This window comes from Lactuca sativa, chromosome 1 (assembly GCF_002870075.4).
Source record: "Lactuca sativa cultivar Salinas chromosome 1, Lsat_Salinas_v11, whole genome shotgun sequence".
NCBI lineage: Eukaryota > Viridiplantae > Streptophyta > Magnoliopsida > Asterales > Asteraceae > Lactuca > Lactuca sativa.
This window is the reverse complement of record NC_056623.2, coordinates 73,242,814-73,250,499: the sequence shown is the minus strand read 5'-3', so window position 1 is coordinate 73,250,499 and position 7,686 is coordinate 73,242,814.

Below are 7,686 nucleotides of genomic sequence, written 5' to 3'. Positions count from 1 at the left end.
TGATTAAGTAGACATATCCATTGTTGGGCTTATAGTGTTGCGTCATGGGCTCGGTCCTTAGCCCAGTTTTGGTTGCCGGTTTGCGCCTGTCCGATCGTGCTTGTTTTATTCTAGGGTTTAGTATTTAAATTGCATGCATGTAGTCTTTGAGTTAACTCTTTTATTATTTTTCTCATTGAGTTTTTGTAAACCCTAGCTCGCCTCTACAGTGGAAGTTCTTCATCGGGCTCTGTTGAGGCGTGGCTATATTTGAATCATAAGCACAACGTTGATTCCATTCTGTGTTCATATTATTATTCTGTTTGTTTTGTTTGATCTTCATCTTTTTACCTGTGAAAGATCTAATCGATATGAGATTTATTCTCATCAATTGGTATCAGAGCAGGAGACTATGTAATTCATACACATCTCTTTTGTCGAAGAAGTTATTAGGGTTTTATTCCGCATTGATTGATATTAATTGAGCCGTCATTCCATATTGACGTATCTCATTAATCGTCGATCTAACTCTAACGATAAATTACAAGTCTGATCTTAACAAGTAATCGATCAAACATCATCACGATGTCCATAGATGATTCTCAAACAAATCCAATCAACATCTCCAACAACATTGGTTCTACGACAAGGATTCCAATCTTGTATACTCAAGATTATGAAGTTTGGACGCATCAATTTGAAGATTATGTGATTGGATCGGAGGATAATGGGTACTTGATCTGGGAAGCTATCACTGTTGGCCCATTCGCTCACTCAAGCACCTCAAAGATTTTCAAAACTCAGAAGGAGTACAATCAACTTGTGAATGATGTAAAGCATATTCCTCAAGACGAGAAGGAAAAGTTTCAATGCAACATCAAGGCCTTAAGGATGATTAGGTTTGCTTTGCAGTCAGATACGTTCCGTTTGGTGAGTTCTTGTGCTATTGCTAAAGAGATATGGAACAAGCTAAAAGAATTGTATTCCACTGATGAAGATCTGGAACATTCGATTCAAACTCTTTTGCTTTCGGAATTTGGTGATTTCAAACACAAGCCCGAAGAGAAACTGGTTCAGGCTTTTGATCGCTTCAATCATCTCTTAAGTAAGATGATAAAGCATGGGATCGAACGGAAGGTTATTGAACAGAAGTTTACATTCATGAATGGTCTAAGACCTGAATGGATGGATGTTGTATCCACTGTTAAAGCACATGAACAGTTTAAATCGTATTCTCTGGCGAAACTGGTGGGAATTTTGAAATCCCATGAAAGTGCACTGTCTAAGGAAACGAATGTGGTTTCTAGTTTTGGTTCGTTAGCCCTTGTTTCTAAAGGAAAAAGTTCTGTTGAAGAAGAAGAGGAATTGGATCTTGCCGACTACGATCTAACCAATGAAGAGTATGCCCTCATGGTGTCTAATCCTAGAAAGTTCATTAAAAGAAAGTTCCCAGCCAACAAGAACCGAAACTGGTAGGGAAGTTACAGCACTGAAAAGGTTAAGGAGGAACCGAAGATAGGGTCGAAGTCAGAAGAGTCCAAGAAAGAAGTGAAAATTGGTTGAGACTTAGGATTTGATTGCCATTACTGTGGAGGCAAGAATCACTTCGCCAAAGACTGTATGCTGAAAAAGACGACAGAAAAGACAGATGTGGATGATGAGGAAGCGAGCCTCCTGAGACGACTGGAGGAAATCAAGAAAAGAAAGTCAGCTACTAACAATAAAACTATGAATTCTTTGATTGTACAAAATAATGGCAACTGTGATGAATTCGATGGTGTGGAAGTATGGTCCACAGATTCAGAGGATGAATAAGTCAAAAAACCCACTCGTGAAAAGGCGATGCTGGTGAAAGAAGAACCTAATGCAGGAAGGTGTTTAATGGTGACCGAAGGTGTATCTCAGATGAGAGGATATACAACTGATAGTGGGATAGAAGGCGAGAAGGAGCGAGAGGACAGGTGTTTTGCTGCGAAACCTGTTAGTACACAGATCAACGAATGTGATGAGTTGATCAAGAAGGTACAAAATATTCTTGCTTCACTAAATATACCGGTTACTAACTATGAAAAGGAATTGAATAACTTAAAATCTAAATTTTCAAGTATAAGTAGTAGTCTTTCCCAAACCCGTGTCACAAACTCTAACCTGACTGATCAAATTAGCAGGATATCGTCGAAGAGTGAGGAAAGGAGGATATGGATTGAGCAGAAGGAGAAAGAGTTGATTAGGTCTAAGGATGAATCAATTTATTTACAATGAGACAATCTTAAACTTTTAAAACAACGAAATGTTTCTTTTTTGATTGCTAAAAGACTTCATTTTAATATCACTCAGTTGCATCTCGATTGTGAAATAGGAAAGAAGATACATCGCATGATTTTACCCTTCCTTGAGTTAAAGGAGGATGAAGTCGCTGTCGAAGCTTACAATTGTGAAAATGTTTTAACTTCTGATGAGGTCTCACCTGCATACAAAATTGGTCTTGACAAAATTGAATCCTACATAAAGTCCAAAGACCATAAGGAAATGCTCAAAAATCTGTTAGATGAGAATGAAAAATTGAAGTTAAGAACCGAAACCGTACAGAAATTTGACTCATTGAATGCCAAATTAAGTTCAGATAATAAAAATGATGTTGAAAATGCATCTGAACTTAATGAGGATGATGATCTGAGTGAAATCTCTATAGAGGATTTAGTGGACTGTTCAGAATTTGTCAAATGCGAAGCCAAGACTCGCAAAAATCTAATTTCTGAAAATTCTGTTGAGTTCGCTCGCTCATCAACAGACAAGACCAAAATTCTCAAAGCAAAAGCTGTTGTGTATCAAAAGGTACAAACTACTCCAAATCAAGTCTACACAGTTCCAGGCGTCACTCCACAACAAACCGCAGAACTGACAGCTATGGTGGAAGAAGATAACGCAGCTGCATGTGATGAGTTCTTCTGGTCAGCACCAATAGACAATGCTAATGAGACGAAAGGCCTATCTCAGAAGACCTCATGGAGAGTGAAAGGTAGAGACGTGCCAGAACCACTAAATGAGCCTGCAAGATATGATGTGCCAAGCACAAGTGGAACCAAAACATCATTGGGCGAACCGGTGTAAACTACCAGTGAAACATCATCAACAAAGAGCGAAAACTATGCTTGTGCTTCAAACAAAAAGGCTAACATCCACAGAAATCCAAAACAGGTGGTAGATCGAAAACACCAACGAAATCCGAGATACAAGAACAATCTCTCGGAAAGAAAACAGTTTTGGAGATCACAAAATCCTCACTATGTCAGGAACAAAAGGAAGCATAAGTCACAAGAGGATTCAAGGAACCGCAAGGGTAGCTTCGGTCCCTCGACTGAAAGGAACCAAAAGGAGAGTTTTGGTCCTCAGAACAAAATCAACCGAAAGGGTAGTTTCGGTCCCACGACCGAAAGGAACCGAAAGGGTAGTTTCGGTCCCTCGACTGAAAGGAACCGAAAGGAGAGTTTCGGTCCTCGGAACAAAAACAACCGAAAGGGTAGTTTCGGTCCCTCGACTGAAATGAACCGAAAGGAGAGTTTCGGTCCTCCACCCAATAGCAATCGAAAGAGCGGTTTTGGTCCTCAACCCTACAAGTTCAATCAGACGCACAGAAGATCCAATGTCACTTCTGAACCCAACTCTTCTCATTCTAATTCTCGTCCTTCAAAAGATTTAAAGGGGAAAGGAAAGCTCTTTCTAGAAGATAACAGACGTCCAAAAGAGATCCAAAAGAATGCAGACGTCAACACCTCAAATCCTACACCTACTAAATCTAAGTCAAACAAAATTAAAGTTTTCACTATAAAAAGAAAAGATGAAACGACTTTGATTAAACGTACTTATTTGGTTGATATCTCTCTTACTATTCCCTCTCCTATAAAAGGCTCACAAGGACCCAATAAACTTTGTGTTCCTAAATCAGCTTGATATTTCGCAGGTTATCCATGACGAACAGTTTGATGAAGAATGGTATATTCATAGTGGATGCTCGCGTCACATGACAGGTAGGAAGGAAGAACTGAAGGAGTTTTGGTCTCTCAAGGATGGTGGTATTGTGAAGTACGACAATAACTCATATGGAACCATCAAAGGCTATGGAATGATTACGAATGGCGATTTCTCATTAAGAAAAGTCGCATATGTTGAAGGACTGCAACACAACCTTATCAGCGTATCACAACTAATAGTTGGAAATGAATTGAAGGTATCGTTTGATGATGAAGGCTCAGAAATTGTTGAGAAGAAGTCTAATAACATTCTGCTGAAATCAAAGCGAAAAGGGGGAAATGTATCCTTTGAACCTCAACCCAATTCGAGGTAAACCAGTAGTTTGCTTACTCACGAAGGCTCACTCAGATGAAAGCTGGTTATGGCTTCGAAGACTCTCTCATCTTAATTTCAAGGATATCAACAAGCTGGTTTTAGGAGATCATGTTCGAGGTCTTCCAATTCTCAAATTCAACAAAGAACATCTATGTGCAGCCTGTGAAATGGGAAAGCAGAGTAGACAAAGTCATCCTTCTATTATCAACACAAAGGTGATAGTGATGGGTTTTGAGCATTCTAACACTTCCTAAGTGTGCATGCAACCCTAATAAACCTTGGATCTATGTTTGTCTAAGATACATGCAAATAATTATTTTTCCAAGGCTTATATCCTAACTAGCATAGCATGGGGAACTTGAATCAAATAAAGCTAGTAGAAACACTTACCTTGTAGTTGTAGTTGATTCCTTGGAGTTTTAGAGCCTAGCACCAATAATGTGGATGCCTCAAATGTAAGTCACAAATCACCACAAACTTGGAACTTTGAGAGAATAGTCACACTTCTCTTGAAATCGGCCCTCACCTCAACATGTGTCAACTAGTGTGATTTCAAGAGCCAAAGCCTCCTTTATATAGTGTGGTGGATTAGGGTTACATCCATGTAAACCCTAATACCCATGTCTCTTCATTTCCATGAGATCCATGGGTTAAAGCTCCATGGAGTATCCATGGACTTCTCCATCCAAGCCTAGCCCATTCCAAATAAGCATAAGCCCACACTATATAAATATAGAAGCCCATATTTAATTAGTAATATCTTTGATCACTAAATTAATCCTAGATTAATTATAGATCACTACTAATTAAATAACATGATCTTATATTAATATATTAGAACTTATAATATATTAATAAATCATAACTTGTACTATTCTCAAATATTATCCATAAATTGTTCGGGTGAAGTGCAACCCAAATGGACCATGCCGGGTCGGGTCAAGTACATACCAAATATAGTTATGGACTTAGACACTATATCCAACAGTCTCCCACTTGGATAAGTCTAGTAACTATATTTGCAAGTATAACTTCAGGAACCGATCAGCAATCGTAGCTCTTTAAACTCTGTTGAACTAGAACGCGCCATTTAGATAAGTGATCATATAATCCTCTGTTCTAGATATCAGCCAGACAAATACATGGAACATTGTCTTGCTTATTGTCCAACATTTGTTTCCCGATTTCCGATTTGTTTGACATAGAACTCAACTGAACACATCAATTTAGTTCTGACCGGGCCCGGTACATAGGTCAAAACAAAATCATCCAGGGGCCCAGATATCAGCTTCTAATCCAAGAAGGAACAAATAAACTTCGACTCATATGTTTGTTCTACCACTCATTGAATTACACACAAAAGCACGTTTTATAACATCGAGTTACCAATGCGTTTACGTACAATCAATGCATAACCAACTCGTAAGTAACAAATCATATCTCTAGGTTTGAAGACTTATATGATAATACCGTCTCAAGATCACTCGAGATAAAATTCCATGAAGTGATTCCAGTGAGCGTGGGTTGAGTCCAATGCTCAGAACTTACGAGCACTCATGATTGTTGTAGCCATGTCCAACACCTTAGACCTCTGCAACCAATCATGACAGTCTTGATTCATACCTACTTCCGACATATGACCGACTGTGGAGGTTTGAATAATATGATATACCAAACATAATTATTCTGGAAGTCAAAACATGCAAAAGAAATATAGTAAGAGATCGACAAGAGATAGCAACACTTTACTCATAAATAAAACACCTTTTATTCATCATCAAATGTCAATTACACTTTACAAATTTCTGGGTTATCTAACTACTAAAACTTATATCATCCTTCAGCCCTATGCTCCGAGCATGCTGGAGATGCTTAACCCTACTCAGTCCCTTCGTGAGGGGATCTGCCGGGTTCTCATCTGATGATACCCTCTTCGCCATGAGGAGTCCTTCAATTCGACGTTTGATAAAATGGTATTTTCTGTCGATGTGTCTGGATCTCCCGTGATCCCTTGGTTCCTTGGCTAAGGCAACCGCACTATTGCTGTCACAGAAAATCTCCATTGGCTCTTTTTTAGTTGGTACAACTCCAAGGTCTCCGATGAAGTTCTTTAGCCATATCGCCTCCTTTGCTGCCTCGCTCGCTGCTATATACTCTGATTCACAAGTAGAATCAGCCACTGTCTCCTGCTTGGAACTCTTCCAAGAAATTGCTCCTCCGTTTAGGGTAAAGACCCAGCCCGACTGAGAGCGGAAATTATCCCTATCAGTCTGGAAGCTAGCATCACTATACCTTACAACTCTCAAGTCATCACTCCCACCGAAGGTAAGGACCCAGTCCTTAGTCCTTCGCAGGTACTTGAGGATATTCTTTACCGCAGTCCAGTGTTCCTTTCCAGGGTTCGCCTGATACCTGCTAACCATGCTCAAAGCAAAGGCTACATCAGGTCGAGTACACGTCATAGCATACATGATCGATCCTACAGCTGAAGCATAAGGAAATCGACTCATTTCTGCTATCTCAGCCTCAGTACTAGGGCTTTGTGTCTTACTCAATCTAGTGTTACACTGAATGGGTAACTCACCTTTCTTGGAGTTATGCATGTTGAATCTTTTCAACACTTTGTCCAAGTAGGTACTTTGACTAAGTCCAATTAGTCTTTTACTCCTGTTTCTCAAAATCTTTATCCCTAGGATATAGGCAGCTTCAACAAGGTCCTTCATAGCGAAACACTTCCCAAGCCAGGACTTTACTTCCTGCAGGGTTGGGATGTCATTTCCTATGAGTAGTATGTCATCCACATACAGTACCAAAAAACTGACTATGCTCCCACTAGCCTTGATATAGACGCAAGATTCATCTTCACTCCTCGAAAAGCCAAATTCCTTGACTTTCTCATCAAAGCAAAGATTCCACCTGCGAGGTGCCTGTTTCAATCCATAAATGGATTTCTCGAGTTTACACACTCTATTAGGGTACTCGTTGCTGACAAAACCCTCTGGCTGACTCATGTAAACATCTTTAGCCAACTTTCCATTAAGGAAAGCGGTTTTGACATCCATTTGCCATATTTCATAGTCATGAAATGCAGCTATGGCCAACAGAACCCGAATAGACTTAATCTTGGCTACTGGAGAAAAGGTCTCATCATAGTCCACTCCAGGAATTTGAGAGAAGCCCTTTGCAACCAGTCTTGCCTTATAAGTGTGTACTTTACCATCCATGTCGGTCGTCTTCTTGAAGACCCATTTGCACCCTACAGTCTTACGACCAGGTACATTATCAACCAAGTTCCAAACTTGATCGTCATACATGGATTGTATCTCGCTATCCATGGCCTCTTTTCATTTAGCAGTCTCA